This window comes from Triticum urartu, chromosome 7 (assembly GCF_003073215.2).
Source record: "Triticum urartu cultivar G1812 chromosome 7, Tu2.1, whole genome shotgun sequence".
Taxonomy (NCBI): domain Eukaryota; kingdom Viridiplantae; phylum Streptophyta; class Magnoliopsida; order Poales; family Poaceae; genus Triticum; species Triticum urartu.
The window spans coordinates 427,843,986-427,865,920 of NC_053028.1; positions in this window are offsets into that span (position 1 = coordinate 427,843,986).

Consider the following 21,935-nt stretch of genomic DNA (forward strand, 5'->3'; position numbering starts at 1 on the left):
GATCCATCCACGCACCCTCTATGCACACCGACCTCTTTACAGTATCGATATGCGGCACATCACCAAGGAATCTTTGCACTAAACCAAAATAACTATTCGACCTTGGTCCTTCCGGCCAAAGATGATCCACGATAGACCTCATGGCAAGCCCGGACAACCTATGGAGCTCAGCCCACTCGACCATTTGCTCATTTAATAGCAGCGGACGCATTGGAGCACTGAACTGCGACCAGAACAACTTTTCCACTTCATGATCTTTTTGATCTTTGAAAAACTCAGTCGCATCAGCAGCACTCGTTTCCAAGTCCAAGTATGCATCTGCAGAACTCCATAATTGATACAGAGGGGCATACTTCGGATCTCCAAACTTCGTCCGCAACAAAAAGGGCTTCCCAGTCGTGATATCTCCGGCTTGATGAAGCTCCTCCTTTGCCACTCTGATTTTAGAGCGGGTTTCCTTGGTTGCCACCATGGCTTTCTTCAGGTCCGCCGCTTTCGCTTGGCTTTCCTTTTCAAGAAGCTCATACCGGTCGGCGGCGTCCTTCAGCTCAACGACCATCTTGGCTATTTTATCTTTGCTCTGACGATGAGCAGCCCGTTCGGCTCTTAACTCGTCGGCCGCCTTTAGGGCGGCCGCATCACTTCTCCTGGCTTGTTCCTTGGCTTGGGCAAGCTCCGCCCGAAGGATCTCCATGGCGGCAGCTCCACCTGCAGTCAAATCATGTTATAGATACTAGCATCATGCTCCTATTAATATCTCTTGACCACCGGAGAATACATACCCTGTGCCTTGTCAAGCCGCTTGTTCACAAGCACGACGTCGACATCTGCCGTATCAAGCTGCCGCCTCAGTTCAGCAAACTCACCAGTCTGTCCACCCACCGAACCCTCAGCCGCCTGCACATGTGAGCAGCATGATCATTACCTAGGACTATGATCCTCTGTTTGCCGCCTCTGGACAGCAACCAGAGTCTCAAGGGCTACTATCTGTATAAAGCACACCTGCGTGTGCGGTACCGTCAATTTTTTTACTTTGCGTACCTCAAAGCCTCTTCGTAGGCTCGTAAAAGCTTCATGCAACCCACTTTTGGCGGATGAGATCCTCTCAACCATCATACCCATTAAGGTACGATGCCTCTCTGAGATAGCCGCTTGCTCCAAATGACCCATCAGTACGTTTAGCTGGGCACCGGACAATCCCAGACTCTTTCTGTTGCTCTCCTTAGGAGCCGAATACTCTGGACTTCAGGTGGCCGAAGGGTTACCTTCTGGCCTTGGCGGATTAGGAGAAATCCTCCGTGATGACACCTCAGGGTCATCCGCCCCAGGAGGCGGGGAGACAGGGGGAGGCGTTTCGCTCTCCATCATCTCCGGAAGATGATCCCCCGAAGACGAACTCTGTTGAGAAGGGCTACGAGCCGGACTGCTAGATACATGTCTTGGTTATTGTCCTCGAAGTTAAAGCAGGATATATTTACCAAAAGTACTCTTGATTTACTTACAACTCGGTGGAGGGCTGGCCCCCTTGCGGGCACTGTGCGGTAAGGACGCCCTCCGGGGCAGGGCCCCCTAGCGAAGGTTTCTTCCCTTGTTTGGAAACCTTCGTTTCCAAGTCTTCAGAGGCGGTCCTTTTCCTTCCTTGGGGAGAGGGGATTCTAGATTCTTCTCCCTGATTATCCTCCTTCGCGGAGACACTAATTCCCCTGGTTTGGATGAGTAATGCGTGAGGCCTGCTTTTGGCTTCTTTATTCCTCCCTTTATCTTCCCCTGATGGCACTTGATAAGGTGCGAGCTCAAGCATCCTGGCTAGTACAGGATCCGGTGAGCCTTCGGGAAGGGGGGCCGAACACCTGGTCATCTTCGCCTTTCTTATCCAGTCCTGGCCAAGAGCAATTTTTTTTAGAATGATGCTGTGACAAATAAAAAGATGACATGTTCGGCCGCAGAATTACTTACATGGGTATCTGGACGATTGCAGTTTAGACCCGCATCCTCGGTGGTGTCCGGACACTTTATTCGTGATCCGAAGAACAATCCATACATCCCTTCGAGCGTCATGCCGAAGAATTGTTGAATAGTTCGCGGTCCTTCCGGGTTGAACTCCCACATACGGAGAGATCGACGTTGGCATGGCAGGACCCGACGAACTAGCATAACTTGCATTACCTTGACGAGACTGACATCCCTCTTGAGAAGATCTCGAATGTGACTTTGCAATGTCGGCACATCATCAACTGGCCCCCAGTCCAGCCCCTTATTGACCCATGACGCCAGTTGTGGCGGGGGGCCTGAACATAAGGCGGGGGTAGCTACCCACTTAGTACTTCGAGGAGCTATGATGTAAAACCACTCCCGCTGCCATAAGTTGGACACCTCCGGGAAGGAACCCTTTGGCCAGGGAGCATCAGTGCCTTTGCTTATTATGGCACCTCCGCATTCTGCGTGTTGCCCATCGATCATCTTCGGCTTCACATTGAAGGTCTTGAGCCATAAGCCAAAGTGTGGGGTGATGCGGAGGAAGGCCTCACACATGATGATAAACGACGAGATGTGAAGGATGGAATCTGGAGCTAGATCGTGGAAGTCGAGCCCATAATAGAACATAAGCCCTCTAATAAAGGGATCAAGACTAAAGCCCAGCCCTCGGAGGAAGTGGGAAACAAATACAACACTCTCGTTGGGTTCGGGAGTGGGGATGACCTGCCCTTGAGCAGGCAGCCTGTGCGAGATTTCGGCGGTCAGATACCTGGCTTCCCTTAGCTTCTTGATGTCCTCCTCTGTGACAGAGGAAGCCATCCACCGGCCTTGAAGGTTGGATCTGGACATGGTTGAAGGTCCGAAGCGCTTAGCCTGAGCCTTGGGTGTTGGAACTCGGGGTTGGGGAAGGGAAGGATTGAGCACGAGAAGAGAAGGACAGGCCTTGGCCCCTTTATAAAGAGGATGAATATCAAGCATCCTCCGCGTGGCCGTTCGGAAGGATCGATATGGTTGACTAGAGGGCGGGGGGTGAATAGGCAACTAACAATTTTTAGCTTTTCTTTAGCAATTTAAACTTTGCATCAAAGTAGGTTGTCTAGATATGCAACTAGATGAGCAACCTATATGATGCAACACGAATAGGAACACAAGCAAGCAAGATATATGAAACAAATAAGCTACACAAGTAAAGGCACGAGATAACCAAGAGTGGAGACGGTGGAGACGAGGATGTGTTGCCGAAGTTCCTTCCCTTTGAGAGGAAGTACGTCTCCGTTGGAGCTGTGTGGAGGCACAATGCTCCCCAAGAAGCCACTAGGGCCACCGTAATCTCCTCACGCCCTCACACAATGCGAGATGCCGTGATTCCACTATTGGTGCCCTTGGGGGCGGCGACCGAACCTTTACGAACGAGGTTGGGGCAATCTCCACAACTCAATTGGAGGCTCCCAATGACACCACGAAGCTTCACCACAATGGACTATGGCTTCGCGGTGACCTCAACCGTCTAGGATGCTCAAACACCCAAGAGTAACAAGATCCACAAGGGATTAGTAGGGGGAATCAAATATCTCTTGGTGGAAGTGTAGATCGGGGCCTTCTCAACCACTCCCGAGCAAATCAACGAGTTTGGTTGGCTAGGGAGTGAGATCGGGTGAAAATGGAGCTTGGAGCAATAATGGAGCTTTAATGGTGGAAGAGGTGAGTCAACGGGGAAGAAGGAGACCCTTTATATAGTGTGTGGAAAAGATCCAACCGTTACCCACCAACCAGCCCGTGGCCAGCGGTTCTACCGCGCCTGGCCAGCGGTACTACCGCAAGGCCGCGCGGTACTACTGCTTGCAACCAAGCGGTACTACCGCACGGTAGTGCGGTACTACCGTACCGTCCCACGGTACTGCCGCGACCCCAGTCAGGGAAACAAACGCAAGCTGGGGGCGGTACTTCCGCATGCACGGTACTACCGCGCCCCCAATGCGATACTACCGTAAGGCAAAAGTCCCGTCCAGGGGGAAGGGGAACTTCCGTGCCTACTTCCGCAAAAAAACGGAAGTAGCAAAAACTCGACACAGTAGTACTGCCGAGGGGCGGTACTACTACCTGACCGCATAGCACGGTACTACCGCACGGTGAAAGCGGTACTACCGCGGCAGGTGCGGATGTAAAAAATTACATCCGCTCCTACTACCGCAAAGGGGCGGCACTAGCCTGGTGGGCAGCGGTAGTGCGGCTCCAGGGGAGCGGTACTACCGTGAGCACTAGCGGTACTACCGCGCCACCGCGCGGTACTACCGTGGATGCCCACGGTACTACCGTTGATCCAGGAGCAGTACTACCGCAACCACAACAGCAGCCAGTCAAAGGAGGCAGGAAAAACGGAGGAAGCTGGGGATAAAAGGAGATGTGTACGTGATGATTCCACCCAAACCTTTCCAACGCGGACCCCCTCTTAATAGTACGGCTTTCCTACGACTCAAATCCACCAAAAAGAAACGTAGAAAAGACGCCGTCTTCGTCAGTCTTCGAGGGGCACCCAATCGTCTTGTGCCTAGCAGAGAAGAGTCTGGAAAACTCATGGCACACGATTAGTCCGCAAATGCGTTGTCATCAATCACCAAAACACTTAGGGATAAATATGTCCTTATAATCTCCCCCTTTTTGGTGGATTGATGACAAAACGGGATTTGCACAAGGAAAAATACTATTGAGTAAAAGCAAACACCTTCTCTCTATAATATAGACGGGCTCCCCCTAAATGTGTGTCACCTAGACGAGCACGAATACTAGGAACCGAGCTCCCCCTATATTATAGAGACAAGGCAAATTTATCACTAGACAAGATAGTACAAACATAAGATAACTAAGATAGATAGAGTGCATATGTCTTACACCATATGGAGGAAAGGTCTCGGAAGCACAAACGGAACTAAAGCAAACGAGGCAAACGAGGTCCAAACAACAAAGCAAACAAACCCACCAAGCATGACACAACGCAAATCCCTACACTCTCTCCCCCTTTGGCATCGAGACGCCAAAAAGGCAGAGAGGACACCTACACACACGGGGTGGCTCAGGCAGAGAAGTCGTCCCACTGTTCCTCGTGCTCCTCGTCAGACTCAGCGGCGGGGATAGTCTCCTCCATGTCATCCTCTGAACTGGTCCACTTGTAGCCCTGCTTAGACATCCAGGCAGCCTCAGGTGTGATGACATCCTCAGACCCGCCAGACACATCCTCTCCAAAGAGCCTCATCACCTTCTTGTCACGGCGGCGACTCTCCTTGTCAGTCACGTGAGCCCTGTACTGTCCCTTCGCCTGCATGCAGAAGAGAGTCTTCATCTTGTCCTTCAGCTTCTTCGCCCATGATGGCTCAGAGGAAGAGGTGGTGGACCTAGCAGCACGGTCCTCAGCAGCAGTCTCAGCAGTAGCAGCCTCCCCCTCACCAGCAGCCCTCCTAGCAGAAGATGCCTCAGCACGAGTAGTGGTGTTGGCCCAGTTGGGCTTGACGCGGAGGCTGATGGACTCATGGCGAATCCAGTCTAGAGCAAGGAACTCATCACCTGGATACGTCTTCTCCCAAGTGGTGGAGAGCAGCAGAAACAGGTATGGTCCATAGATAGGAACCTTGCGAGTGAACACCGCAAACCGAAGCTCACACCACATGATGTGAGAGACATCAAGTGGCTGAGTCTGAGAAGTACGTGCCTCTGCACACAAGAGCAACATGTCCACTAGATATGCATGAACCTTGTCCTTGTCGTCAATGCGTGGGAACAGAGTGTCGCGGAAGATGCGATGCATGATATCCAGAAAGGAGTTCGACACCCAAGATGACTTCCCATTGGGGAGTACCTTCTCAACAAGGAAGGGCTGAAGCTGGTTCTTGTTGGCAGACTCAGAGTTGGCATGGGGGCGGACGCCAACGGGGGTGTGAAGCCCGTCATCAGGAATGTGCAGCAGATCCATGAACTCTTTCCATGTAGCAGACAACTGACGGCCATTGGTCATCCAAGTCATCCTCCGCTCCTCCCCGGGATGAAAGTACACTGAGGCAAAGAACTGACAGATAAGCTCAGGGTCATAGTCAAGGTGAAAGGAGATCACCGGCTCAATAGCAAACTGCTCCACCAAGTCCAGAGCCTCTCCAAAATAGTCACAAAACTTGTCTTTCCGCAGGTGATGCATATCTATCCACTTGACATCCACGTAGGTATTCTGCTTGTTCTTGATCACATCCAGATAGATGAGAGCCTGTTGCTTGGTCCAGAACAACTCGGTGCCTCTGAGGATAGCCCGAGGATTCACATAGGGATTGATCTTCCGGCGCTCGACATACTCAGTGGTTGAAATCTCGCCCATGCCCTTAGCCGGTTCCTTTTGCTTGCTGGCAGTGGACTTGACATTGCGCTTGGGGGCATTGGAGCCCTCTTGGGCTTCATCTTGGGGGTTGCGCAGACGCTTGGAGCCAGTGTCACGACTGGGATTGGAACGGCGAGAGCCACCACCTGAGACACAGAACGCAAAAACACCCACAACAGCCAAGAGAGATTAATGCAAAGACCACAACAAAGCAAGTGAAACAAGTAGAAAGCACACATGATACATGCCTAGAGAGAGATTTGATCCCTACAGTAGTACTGCCAAGAGCTGCGGAGCTACGAGAGTAGTACGGCTCTTAGACGTACCGTGCAAGATCACGGTAGTGCCGGGTGTAGGAGCGGTAGTACGACCTTAGCACCATGGCCGACGCGGTAGTACCGCGTCTGCGGAGCGGTAGTACCGCACGGTACGGTAGTACCGCGCCTGACGGGCGGTAGTACCGCGAGAGCGGTAGTACCGCACATCGGGCACGGTAGTACCGCACCACGTCAGATCTGAACTGGTTCAAATCTGAGAAAGCCCACGAAACCACGGCGGTACTACGGTAGGACAAAGCTACCACAAGACACCATATCAAGTATGTTTCCTACGCATCACGACTCTCCTACATCCTACTCTTGCATAGATTTGGCCTAAAATCTCAAGAACAACAAGTTTCTCCCCAAAAGCCTAGAAGCAAGAGAACAGCCAAGAAAAAGAGGGATTTGGGGAAAAACCTTGGTCCATGGCAAGAGGAAGTGGTGGGGAACGATCCCACCGGTCGGAATCCGAGGAGAGTGGCCGGAGATGGAGATCCGGCGAGGGCCTCCGGCGCCGTTCTTGAGAGGGAGAGACGTGGAGAGAGAGACAATGAATGGGTATGGGGAGTTGTAACTCCCCTGCCCGAGTCATAACCCCCACGCGCCCTTGACGGTGCGGTAGTACCGTGCCCAGACACGGTAGTACCGCACGGTGCGGTACTTCCGAAGTACCGCACCAGAGCGCTAGTACCGTGCTGTGGCGCGGTAGTACCGTGCCTCCCAAAGTGGTAGTACCGCGCCCAGACTCGGTAGTACCGTGGGCTCAAGAAGATGCACGTTTCGAGCGTGAAAAACTGGATCTTTGCACAAACCACTCCGAGCCAACACAACACCACAAGACCACACAACACACAAAACCAGAAAGGCACACGACAAACGAACCAACCACGAGACACCACCTCTCCAAAAGAGAGGGCGGTGGCCGTAGCCACTTATGTTTGAGTCAATTGGTATGGCACCGCGAATAATTATCCTTGGGTCCATGACCAAAACTCGTCTTTGAAGCACAAGTACCATCAAATATGGCTAATGTGAAAGACTTGATTGATTTATGCATAATGGGGGGAGGGAGAGTTCATTGAGAGAACATCACTCCCCCTATGTCCATGCCTACATCTAAATAGGACAACACATTGAGTATGGTGGGGTGTGCAAGGGTTCAAGCAACATTGCTCGAATCGATGATATTTAGCTCATGCCTTAACTCGCGAAATCTTGCTTCATCCAAGGGCTTCGTGAAGATATCTGCAAGGTTATCATGAGTGTTGACGTAGTTGAGCTCGATCTCTCCTCGCCTAATGTGATCCCGGATCTCAATATGCTTCGTCTTGAAGTGTTGCACCGGGTTGAGAGAGATCTTGATGGCACTTTCATTGTCACACCAAAGAGGCACTTTGTCACAAGTGACACCATAATCCTTTAAAGTTTGCCTCATCCATAAGAGTTGTGCACAACAACTACCGGCCGCAACATACTCCGCTTCGGTGGATGAGAGAGAAACACAACTTTGCTTTTTGGAAGACCAACTTACCAAAGAGCAACCAAGGAATTGGCACCCTCCGGAAGTGGACTTCCTATCCACTTTGTCTCCCGCCCAATCGGAATCCGAGTACCCTACAAGCTTGAAGTTTGATCCTCTTGGGTACCATAAGCCAAAGTTTGGGGTATGAGCCAAATATCGAAAGATTCGTTTGACCGCCACATAGTGACTTTCCTTAGGTGCGGCTTGAAACCATGCACAAATTCCCACACTCAACATGATGTCCGGTCTAGATGCACAAAGGTAAAGCAAGGATCCAATCATGGAACGATATACCTTTTGATCCACCACTTTACCATTGGGATCTAAGTCAAGTTGGCACTTGGTGGGCATTGGAGTGGAAGCCGGCTTGACGTCACTTAGCTTGAATCTCTTGAGCATGTCTTGAGTGTATTTGGATTGATTGATGAAGGTTCCTTCTCTTCTTTGCTTCTCTTCGAACCCTAGAAAGAACTTCAACTCTCCCATGAAGGACATCTCGAACTTTGAGGTCATGAGAGCGGCAAATTCCTCATTGAAAGCTTTGTTAGGAGAACCAAAGATAATATCATCAACATATAATTGGCACACAAACAACTCCCCTTTGACCTTCTTAGTAAAAAGAGTGGGGTCGATTAGCCCAACTTCAAAACCACGGTCTTGTAACAACTCGGTAAGGTGGTCATACCATGCACGTGGGGCTTGTTTAAGGCCATAGAGTGCCTTATCGAGTTGATACACATGATCGGGAAAGTAGGGATCCTCGAACCCGGGGGGTTGCTTGACGTACACCAATTCATTAATGGGACCATTAAGAAAATCACTCTTCACATACATTTGTTGTAACTTAAAGTTATGATGAGAAGCATATGCAATCAACATGCGAATGGATTCAAGACGAGCAACGGGAGCAAAGGTTTCACCATAGTCGATACCCTCGACTTGGGAGTAGCCTTGTGCTACCAAACGAGCCGTGTTGCGAATGATAATCCCATGGGCATCTTTCTTGTTCTTGAATATCCACTTGGTTCCAATGACATTGTGGTTCCCCGTTGGCCTTGGCACCAATCTCCACACTTTGTTGCGCTCGAAGTTGTTGAGTTCTTCGTGCATGGCATTGAGCCAATCCGGATCTTCTAGCACCTCATAGACCTTGTGGGGTTCCACACAAGAGACAAACACATGATGCTCACAATAATTTGCTAATTGTCTGCGAGTGCTTACCCCCTTTCTTAAGCTTCCAAGCACATTCGTCATGAGATGATCCTTGGTGGAGAGCTTGGAAGCAACCTTGGCGGCACAACGCTCTAATTCCTCCTCGGTGGTGAGTTGAGGAGCGGTTACTTGATCATCTTGAGCGCCGTCATGAACTTGTTCTTGATCTTGAACTTGCTCGGGGGAGAGAACTTGACCTTGGGCATCACTTGGTGTGTCCACACCGTCTTGAGTATGATCTTGCCCTTGGTCTTGTTCATGAGGTTGAGGGCCTTCACTTTGTTCTTCGGAAGCGTGTGGGCCTTGGGTTGGTGATGGCTCCACTTGAGTGGAGCATTGTCCTTCTCCTTCGGCCACAAGGGGTTCCTCAATGGGTAGGATGAAACCAACACCCATTCTTCTTATGGCTTGAGGAGGAATTTCATCACCTACATCACAAGTGCCACTTTGCTCCACTTGGGAGCCGTTATTCTCATCAAACTCCACGTTACACGTCTCCTCAATAAGTCCCGTGGATTTATTGAGGACCCGGTAAGCATGAGAGTTTGTAGCATAACCAACAAATATGCCCTCATAAGCTCTAGCCTCAAATTTAGACAACCGAACACCTTTCTTGAGAATGAAACACTTACACCCGAATACCCGGAAGTACTTGAGGTTGGGCTTGTTACCGGTGAGTATTTCATATGGAGTCTTGTTCAAGCCCTTGCAGAGGTAGAGCCGATTTGATGCATGACACGCGGTGTTGATGGCTTCGGCCCAAAAGTTGTACGGAGACTTGAACTCTGCCATCATGGTCCTTCTCGCATCCATCAATATCTGGTTCTTCCTCTCCGCAACACCATTTTGTTGAGGGGTGCAGGGTGCGGAATATTGATGCTTGATTCCCTCGTCACTAAGAAACTCATCCAAGGTGTAGTTCTTGAACTCGGTGCCGTTGTCACTTCTTATTGTCAAGATCTTTGCATTGTGTTGTCGTTGTGCTTCATTTGCAAAGTCAATGACGGTTTGTTGGGTCTCGCTCTTCCTCTTGAAGAAATACACCCACGTGTACCTTGAGTAGTCATCCACAATCACCAAGCAATACTTCCTACCTCCAAGACTATCGAAGGATGGAGGCCCAAAGAGATCCATGTGAAGGAGCTCCAAAGGCCTCTTTGAATAAATGATAGTCGTGGGAGGGTGAGCCTTCTCATGTAGCTTTCCTTCGATACAGGCACTGCAAGCACGATCTTTAGCAAAACTAACATTCGTTAGTCCACGGACATGGTCCCCCTTGAGGAGACTTTGCAAAGATCTCATATTGACATGGGCTAAACGGTGATGCCAAAGCCATCCCACATCAACTTTAGCCATTAGGCATGTCGCGGTCTTAGTGGGTCGCTCCGAAAAGTTAATCACATATAGACCATTCTCGACATGCCCAAAAAAGGCTACTTTAAGAGTCTTGCTCCACAAGAGGGCCAAGGTATCGATATCAAAGAAAGTGGCAAAGCCCATGATAGCAAGTTGACGAACGGAAAGTAAATTGTATGCAAGGGACTCAACAAGCATGACCTTCTCGATCGTGAGATCATGAGAGATGACCACTTTGCCAAGTCCCAATACCTTAGAAGATGAGGCTTCACCCCACTCGACATTGGTGGGCATAGATGGAACCTTGTGCACGTCCACCACCAAGTCCTTGCTTCCGGTCATATGATTTGCAGCTCCGCTATCGAGCAACCATGATCCCCCACCGGAAGCAAACACCTACAAGAGATCAATGCTTGGTTTTAGGTACCCATTTTGTAATGGGTCCTTTGATGTTAGTAATAAGGGTTTTTGGAACCCAAATAGACCATTCAATGTATTCATGAAGAGAACCAACAAATTTGGCATAAACACGCCCATCACTAGCACGGCATAACACATAAGAAGGGTTAAAATCGCCGGCTTTGTTGAGAGGGATGGCATTGCCCTTCTTGACATTGTTCTTCTTCTTCTTCTCCTCAGGGGCACTCTCTCCCTCCCTCACAAAGGTTTGCATGAGGGGAGGAGGTCGTTTGGTCTTGTCATTCTTCTTCTTGTTCTTGGAGTCGGGCACGTACCCAACCCCTTCCTTGGCCACACCTCCCTTTTGGTTGATCAAGAGATCGTTGAGGTTCTTCTTGCCTTGTATGCAAGTTGCAAGACCTTTCTCAAGTTGCTCCTTCAACTTCGCATTTTCCTCAACAAGATGTATATGCTCACAACACGTGTTAGTAGCATTTGCATTATCAATTAAAACCATATGAGGAAAAGTTGCTTTCTCCTTAGTTAGCTTCACTTGGAGTTGATCATGAGACTCCTTGAGACTAGAATGAATACCCTTCAAGGCCTTGTGGGCCTTGTCAAGTATATCAAACTCCTCTCTGAGTCTAGCAAGATCAACCCCGAGTTTCGCCTTCTCGGAATTTAGCACACGAGAAACAATGAGGGCATGATCATAATCTTTCTTTAACTTAGCATGATCAACGTTGTGTGACTCCTCAAGAGCCAAACGAAGACCACGCTCTTCCTCAAGAGCATTGGAAAGATCCGAAATCTCATCGGCATAGTCACGACTATGCCCTTCCATCTTAGAGATGGTGTCTTCGTGAGCCTCGATCATGTCATTGGCCTCACCCAGTTGTTCCAAGAGAGCAACAAAGTGCTTCTTGGATTTTCCCTTGAGTTTGCCCATAAAGGCCTCAAACTCATTAGCCTCCACATTAGCTCCCTCAAGTTCATTAATGCTATCCATTGGGGAAGGATGATTAATGATGGTAGTTTTGATGTTGGAGGTTACCTTGTTGGTGGCTTTAGCCATGAGGCACTTGGCGGTGATGCTCTCGTTGGGTGAGTCAAAGAGAGACACCCGTGACGTTGTTGCAATGGCAACAGAGGCCATGGCAACCGACTCATCATCTTCATCATCATCATCATCCTCATTGTACTCTTCTTGCACAACCAAAGCCTTGGGAGGAGTCTTCTTGGTGAAGTTGTTCTTGTTGGGGAACGACTTGGCCTTGTCCTTTCGGATGAGTTTGCCACCATTGTCTTCCCTCTTCTCATACGGGCATTCCGCAACGAAATGACTCACGTTGCCGCAATTTTAGCAAGTCCTTACACGTTGCTTGCCCCTTGTGCCACTCGAGTTGTTTTTGCTAAAATTGGGCCTCGAGTTTTTCTTGCTCCAAAATTTCCTTGAAGCAAGTGCCATGTGTTCATGATATGCATACTTCGTATCTTCGGGGTTGCTCTCCTCTTCTTCCTCTTCTTCTTCTTCCACGGTGAGCTTGGCCTTCAATGCAAGGTTAGGCTTCTTTGCCCGTTGAGAACGGAGCACCGCATTATCGGTGGTCTTGTCCAAAATGTTCATGGCCACAAACTCATCCAACACTTCGCTTGAGGTCAAAGTGTGGAAGTCCGGTCTTTGACGAATGATGGAAGACATGGCCTTGTGGTAGGGCATCATTGCCTTGAGGAATTTGCGCTTGATCCAATTGTCATTCGTGTCCTTGCTCCCATGATCTCGTAGTGAGACCGCGAGTTTGGTTACTCTCTGATAAAGCTCACGAGGTTCTTCATCTTCCTTCATTGCAAACTCATCGGCCTCATCTTGTACCACTTCATAGTTGGAGGGTTGAATGCTTGCGCTTCCCCGGTAGAGAGACACGACACAATGCCATGCATCTTTGTCCAAGGCTAAGGGATGAAGATGAGGTAGGTCTTCGGGTGGAATTGCATCTTGAATGATGAAGAGAGCATTCTCATTGAATTGATTGTCCGCGGCTTCTCGAGGAGTGAAGTTGCTTGGATCATGTGGATAGAAACCTTCTTCAATGATTCTCCAAAGGTTAGTGTTCACATGATTTAAATGACGTTTAAAACGGTAAACCCAAGAATCAAAATCCTCATTTTTCACAATCTTAGGGGGAGGACCGGCATGATTCAAATGAGTGGAAGGAACCGGTCCACCATAAACAAGTGGTGGTTCCACATGGGCAAAGATGCCGGTGCCATTCTTGCCACTAGAAGAAGGAGCCTTTTCACTACTAGCTCCCCCCTTGTCGGGGATAGCATCCGACACCTTGATGGCGGGATCACCCACTTTCAACGGTGCGGTGGATAGTTTAAGCCCCTCAAGAAATTTAGTAAACATGCTTTCAACTTCGGTCATCATGGAGGTTTTCAATGTCTCCAAGGCCACATTGAACTCCTCACGAGAGACCGAAGTTCCCCCATCGCCCGTAGACGAGATAGGATTCACACCGGAGTGTTCCTCCGCACCGTCTACGGTATCAACCATACTCTTTGGACGGTAAAGTCCTTAATAAAGAGATGAGGCTCTGATACCAATTGAAAGGATCGATATGGTTGACTAGAGGGGGGGGGGTGAATAGGCAACTAACAATTTTTAGCTTTTCTTTAGCAATTTAAACTTTGCATCAAAGTAGGTTGTCTAGATATGCAACTAGATGAGCAACCTATATGATGCAACACGAATAGGAACACAAGAAAGCAAGATATATGAAACAAATAAGCTACACAAGTAAAGGCACGAGATAGCCAAGAGTGGAGACGGTGGAGATGAGGATGTGTTGCCGAAGTTCCTTCCCTTTGAGAGGAAGTACGTCTCCATTGGAGCGGTGTGGAGGCACAATGCTCCCCAAGAAGCCACTAGGGCCACCGTAATCTCCTCACGCCCTCACACAATGCGAGATGCCGTGATTCCACTATTGGTGCCCTTGGAGGCGGCGACCGAACCTTTACAAACGAGGTTGGGGCAATCTCCACAACTCAATTGGAGGCTCCCAACGACACCACGAAGCTTCACCACAATGGACTATGGCTTCGCGGTGACCTCAACCGTCTAGGATGCTCAAACACCCAAGAGTAACAAGATCCGCAAGGGATTAGTAGGGGGAATCAAATATCTCTTGGTGGAAGTGTAGATCGGGGCCTTCTCAACCACTCCCGAGCAAATCAACGAGTTTGGTTGGCTAGGGAGTGAGATCGGGCGAAAATGGAGCTTGGAGCAATAATGGAGCTTTAATGGTGGAAGAGGTGAGTCAACGGGGAAGAAGGAGACCCTTTATATAGTGTGTGGAAAAGATCCAACCGTTACCCACCAACCAGCCCGCGACCAGCGGTACTACCGCGCCTGGCCAGCGGTACTACCGCAAGGCCGCGCGGTACTACCACAAGGCCGCGCGGTACTACTGCTTGCAACCAAGCGGTACTACCGCACGGCAGTGCGGTACTACCGTACCGTCCCACGGTACTGCCGCGACCCTAGTCAGGGAAACAGACGCAAGCTGGGGGCGGTACTTCCGCACGCACGGTACTACCGCGCCCCCAATGCGGTACTACCATAAGGCAAAAGTCCCGTCCAGGGGGAAGGGGAACTTCCGTGCCTACTTCCGCAAAAAAACGGAAGTAGCAAAAACTCGACACAGTAGTACTGTCGAGGGGCGGTACTACTGCCTGACCGCATAGCGCGGTACTATCGCACGGCGAAAGCGGTACTACCGCGGTAGGTGCGGATGTAAAAAATTACATCCGCTCCTACTACCGCAAAGGGGCGGCACTAGCCTGGTGGGCAGCGGTAGTGCGGCTCCAGGGGAGAAGTACTACCGTGAGCACCAGCGGTACTACCGCGCCACCGCGCGGTACTACCGTGGATGCCCACGGTACTACCGTTGATCCAGGAGCAGTACTACCGCAACCACAACAGCAGCCGGTCAAAGGAGGCAGGAAAAACGGAGGAAGCTCCAAGGAAGAAGGAGGGGACAAAAGGATACGTGTACGTGATGATTCCACCCAAACCTTTCCAACGTGGACCCCCTCTTAATAGTACGACTTTCCTACGACTCAAATCCACCAAAAAGAAACGTAGAAAAGACGCCGTCTTTGTCAGTCTTCGAGGGGCACCCAATCGTCTTGTGCCTAGCAGAGAAGAGTCTGGAAAACTCATGGCACACGATTAGTCCGCGAATGCGTTGTCATCAATCACCAAAACACTTAGGGATAAATATGTCCTTACAGGTGCCTTTGCTTATTATGGCACCTCCGCATTCTGCGTGTTGCCCATCGATCATCTTCGGCTTCACATTGAAGGTCTTGAGCCATAAGCCAAAGTGTGGGGTGATGCGGAGGAAGGCCTCACACACAACGATAAATGACGAGATGTGAAGGATGGAATCTGGAGCTAGATCGTGGAAGTCGAGCCCATAATAGAACATAAGCCCTCTAATAAAGGAATCAAGACTAAAGCCCAGCCCTCGGAGGAAGTGGGAAACAAATACAACACTCTCATTGGGTTCGGGAGTGGGGATGACCTGCCCTTGAGCAGGCAGCCTATGCGAGATTTCGGCGGTCAGATACCTGGCTTCCCTTAGCTTCTTGATGTCCTCCTCTGTGACAGAGGAAGCCATCCACCGGCCTTGAAGGTTGGATCTGGACATGGTTGAAGGTCCGAAGCGCTTAGCCTGAGCCTTGGGTGTTGGAACTCGGGGTTGGGGAAGGGAAGGATTGAGCGCGAGAAGAAAAGGATAGGCCTTGGCCCCTTTATAAAGAGGATGAATATCAAGCGTCCTCAGCGTGGCCGTTCGGAACTTGCCTAAAATCGAGGAGTCATACCAGCAGGCGCGATTGTGTTACCCACACCCGTATTGATGAGAATCCCGTGATAAGGGGACACGATCTCTGCTTCGACAAGACATGCCAAGAAAACCACCTCGCAATATATACAGTAGCTGGTTGAGAAAAACAGTTCGAATAATAACCACCTCGCAATATGACAGCTGGACTATATACTTTGGCCGGACTGTTGAAGATATAGGATTGAAAACTTCGTCCCGTGTCCGGGTGGGACTCTCCTTTGCGTGGAAGGCAAGCTTGGCAATTCGGATATGTAGATTTCCTCCCTTATAACCGACTCTGTGTAACCCTAGCCCCCTCTGGTGTTTATATAAACCGGAGGGTTTAGTCCGTAGGACAACAACAATCATAATCATAGGCTAGCTTCTAGGGTTTAGCCTCTAAGATCTCGTGGTAGATCAACTCTTGTAATACTCATATCATCAAGATCAATCAAGCAGGAAGTAGGGTATTACCTCCATCGAGAGGGCCCGAACCTGGGTAAACATTGTGTCCCCCGCCTCCTGTTACCATCCGCCTTAGATGCACAGTTCGGGACCCCCTACTCGAGATCCGCCGGTTTTGACACCGACACCATGGAATAGGAAGCACAAGGGGGAGACTCTCTTCTCCTACCTCTCGGTGGCGCCGGAGTGCCACCGGGGGAACCATCACCGCGGTGATCGTCTTCATTAACATCACCGTCTTCATCACCTCCCTCATCTCTTTTTAATGGTCCACCTCCCGCATCCCGCTATAATCCCCTACTTGAACATGGTGCTTTATGCCACATATTATTATCCAATGATGTGTTGCCATCTTAGGATGTTTGAGTAGTTTTCTTTTGACCTTTGGGTTGATTGCTAATTTTGATTGGCTTGAGTTGTATGTTTTATTTTGGTGTTGTCCTATGGTGCCTTTCGTGCCGCACACACGTGAGCAATTCCTGCTTTAGGGTGTTGCAATACGTTCATGATTCGCTTATGGTGGATGGCTAGAGTGACAGAAGCTTACACCCCAGTAAGGGGGTTGTTGCGTATGGGAGTAAAGGGGACTTGATACTTAATGCTATGGTTGGGTTTACCTTAATGGTTTCTAGTAGTTGCGGATGCTTGCTAGAGGTCTAATCATAAGTTCATATGATCCATGTACGGAAAGTATGTTAGACCATGCCTCTCCCTCATATAAAATTGCAATAATGATTACCGATCTTGTTAACAATTGCCTAGGACAGTTCCGCACACTGATCCATCATTATTCCACACTCGCGACTTGATATATTATAATATATTATAACTTTATTTAGGTAGCACCTAGTTTTATATTTTAGCTCTTTGATATCATGCAAAGCTATCTTCCTTATATCCACAACATAGTTTTATTTCTCGTTTCTAGATGAAAGCAAACGCTCGGTGTACGTAGAGTTGTGTCGGTGGCAGATATGACTTGAAAGAATATTGATATTACCTTTAGCTCCTTGTGGGTTCGACACTCCATACTTATCACTTCCATTTTTGGAAATTGCTATGATGATTCCTTGCACTTGGGGATTATCAAGCTCTTTTCTGGCACCGTTGCCGGGGAGCAATAGTGTGGGGTTAATATTTTCGTGTATGCTTGTTTGCTTTCTTCACTAAGTAGATTTTGTTTTCCCTTTTGTTTTTATTTCTTGTTTTCTTTCTTTAGTTGTGGGTGAAACAAAACAAATAAAGGGGAACCAAAAACTTTTTCAAAAAGGGAAGCGATTGGGAGGTTATGCATTGGAGAAGTGAGGGTCGACCTTGAACACTTGTGTTCATGCTCATTGTCGGATTTAGGGCTTCGCAGACCCAAGAAGGTTCAAACTCTGAGGTGTGTGCGAAGATCCCCTCCTATGCTAATCTCAAGCTTACCACCTCACGGCCTAGGCTCGTCGAGTACGCGCGAACTGGGAAGAAGATGAACACGACAATTTACCCAGGTTCAGGCCACCTTGCGGTGTACAACCCTACTCCTGCTTTGTGGTGGATTGGCCTCACGAGGAGGCTAGAGATGAAATAGTACAGTGGATGAGTAGCCTCGTGAGGTCTCAGAGAGTAAGTGTGGAATGGATCCGATCCCTCTCTACAATGGAGGCTAGTCTATATTTATAGTGGCATTTGTCCTCTTCCCTCGAAACTTAGGCGGGAAGGGATCCCACAATGGCCAATTTGAAAGGGGACAAGTAGTACATTTTATCCTGACAAAAGGTGGTCTTCGCCTGCAAAGCTTCTGGTCATGACGCTGTAGTGGGCTCGGTGATGACATCCGTCCTGCCGAGCTTGTGGTCTTGGTATTGTTACACCGGAATAGAAACCTTTGGGGGATTCATTGGGAACCCGAGTTCGCCCTTGTCTCCTTAGCACCAAAGAGAAAACTGCCTCCTCTGTGCCTGCTGGCGCCCGCCTAGCCTTGGTCGTCATGGCTTACGTCATCGCTGCCTTGTGAGGCTGGGTACCTGCATAGATATCTCCGCTCCTCGGGAGGTGGTCTCGGAGAGCTGCTCCCTCAGGAGGTCTTGGTTTCGCTCCCCTCGCGAGGCCCGGGGGCCCTCACGAGGGTCTTGTCCTTGGGGGTCTTGCAGCTGGGCCGTACCAGGCCGTCGAAGGAGCCACACCATGGGTCGCAGGTAGGCAGATCTGGGTACCCCCAATCCTAGAACACTGACAGTAGCCCCCGAGCCCACGGCGCACTTGAGCTGGCTTCGAGGCGAAGCCAAGGAGGAAAGGTCGAAGCACCGCGGGCCCCAATCGCCGCGGGCCAGGGTTGAGGCGTGGCGCTTGACGGGACGAGGATGCCTCCACTTCCCCATGTTGCCTCGGCAACTGCCCAGGCTGACAAAAGGCTGGCACCCACCATAGAGCCATCACTACAAAAAAAGACACATCCATGACATTTTGGGCCGAATGAATTTTTTCTGTCATGCTTATGCCCACTTCTATGACGATAATTGTGACAAAAGCACGTATCATCATAGATGTGGTGGGATCCTACTTCCATGACAAAAAATCATGATAGAAAATGGGATTTTAGTCGTGGGCGCGTCGGGGACGCACCTGCATGACATTCTTTGGGCCGTCCATGATGGAAAAAATCGTGGTAGAAGCGAGGGCGAGGAAAATTTCGGGGAGTTCCCGGTTACGGTGGGTGGTCGAGGCCGAGCAATGCACGGAGAGATTGCGCGTTTCTCTCGTATACGTACGCGCGTGTGTGTGTGGTTTTGTGTTCTAACTGAACCTGAGCGAGGCGTTCGCTTACTGAACCTGAGCGATTGCACTAGCTACGTGTTACTGAACCCGAGCGATTCATCGATCCCTGGCTGTTAACTGAACCCGATCGAGCGATTCCTTCACTACTACTGCTAACTGAAGCCAATCAACCCTGCTGCCTCTTGATGAACAATGAGCGTTGTTGGGGGTTGGATGGACAGTTCCCGATGGGGGTTGGATGAACAAGACCCCGTGGTAGTAGAGGCTGTTGCCTCTGGATGAACAGGACCCCGATCAAGAGGAGGCCGCCACACACCCGAGCCGGTTGGGTGTGGATGAACAGGACCCCGTGGAGGTCTGGTTGAACAGGACCCCGTGTGGAGGGCTGGTTGAACAGTAGCCGGTGGAGGCTGGATGAACAGGACCCCATGGTGAACAGTGGCTGGTGGAGGCTGGAGGAAGTCGACAGTGGATGAACAGTAGCAGGTGGAGGCTGGAGGAAGTCGACGATGGATGAACAATAGCCCATGGAGGCTGGAGCGAGGCAATAGATGGTGGATGAATAGTAGCCCATGGAGTCCTGTTTTGCAGTACGCCACACCCCTCCCGATGAACAGGACCCCGTTTCGATCGTAGGCACTCCAACACAAATCTGTTTCCATCGTTTTGCGGTATGCCACACCCCGCCTGATCAACAACACCTCGTTTCGACCATAGGAGCTCGAACACAAGTCTGTTTCCTCCATTTTGTGGTACGCCAGACCCCTTCTCGATGAACAGGACCCTGTTTTGACCGTACATGATCGAACAGAAGGCCGTTTTCCTTCGTTTTGCGGTATGCCAGACCATGTTCTGGATGTACCGTCCAAGCCAGTCGGCTCCCGTTGAACACGACCCATTCCAACCCAGTGGCTTCGCTCCCAATGAACATGATGCGTTCTGACCCATTCACTTGGCTCCCAGTGAACATGATGTTGTTTCCTCCATTCCGACCCAGCCGGTTAGCTGCTGATGAACAGGACAACATCGCCGCCATCCGTTGCCTCCCCATGTACACGAGCCCTGGCCGTCCGTATGCGCGAGTACACGTTTCGAGACCCCGCTTGTATGTACGTACGTGGCCGTATTTTTTGGCATGTGGTTGTATGTACATGTACGCGGTTTAGACGGGAAAACCTAAACTGCTACGTGGGGGGCTCTACTATGACATGTGCTGCTACTTACTCGGCCACAGTTCATCGTTGCAGAGCGACCGATCGACGAGTATGTACGTACATGTTCGCGACAAGATAGACAACACTACAAATGCTTCGACTGGGTGGATCCCAGCTGTCAGGGAGGATAAGGACGCACTTCCTTGCATGCGAAGATATAGCTGCTGGGTCCTAGCTGTCAAGGGGAGGAATCACTTTTTTGCCCTTAATAAGGACGCACTTCCTTGCGTGCGAAGATGTAGATGGTGGGTCCCAGATGTTAGGGGGAGAAAACATTATTTTTTAGGGTAAAAAGGATGCAGTTGCATGCATGTGTCCATGGGCGTGGTGCGTCCCTATTGTTAGCTTCTCACATACAATCATCTTCCGATGACTCTCGTTTGTTTACCATGTTGACCACACCGTGCCGAGCACACCAAGGCCGATGGACAACGGCGAGGCCCTAGACTGGAACGACCCGGAGATGTGGAAGATGCGGCAGTGTAGTTGCAGATGGAGAGGAGTGGGAAACTTGACTGGTTCGGGTGCGCGGTAGCACTGCCGCCCACGGGAGACAGGAGCAAGAACAAAGGTTGAAGAAGCAGCACGGCTATTGGATTAACATCCAACCGTCCAACTGCTAGAATCATTTGTTGATTAAGTTGTGAAAGCCCTACGTGCGTGTCAGCTTAGTAGGCCCACTAGTCAACCACCAAATCTGCCGGGTCCCAGCTGTCATGGGGGGGAATAGGTTTTTCGCATAACAAGGAGGCACTTCCTTCTGTGTGAAGATACAACCGGTGGGTCCCAGTTGTCAGCTGGAGCAATCATTTTTTTTGCGTAATAAGGAGGCAGTTGCTTGTGTGGCTCCCTACTGTCAGCCTCTCCACTTACATCCCTCTTCCGATGGTTGTTGTTTGTTAACCATGTTGACCACGCCACGCCGATAGCACCAACACGGTGGACGAGGGTGAGGCCCAGGAAGGGAACGATCCAGAGCTGGTGAAACCACAACAGCGGATGCCCATGCTGAGGGGAGTACGAGGGTGCAGGGCGCCCCCCCCTGGGGCGCGCCCCTGCCTCGTGGGCCCCATGAGGCTCCACCGACGTCAACTCCAACTCTATATATTCACGTTCAGGGAGAAAAAAATCAGAGAGAAGGATTCATCACATTTTGCGATACAGATCCGCCACCAAGCCCTAATCTTCATCGGGAGGGCCGATCTGGAGTCCGTTCGGGGCTCCGGAAAGGGGAATCCGTCGCCATCGTCATCATCAACCTTCCTCCATTACCAATTTCATGATGCTTCACTGCCATGCATGAGTAATCCCATCGTAGGCTTGCCAGACGGTGATGGGTTGGATGAGATTTACCATGTAATCAAGTTAGTTTTGTTAGGGTTTGATCCCTAGTATCCATTATGTTCTAAGATTGATGTTGCTATGACTTTGCTATGCTTAATTCTTGTCACTACGGCCTGT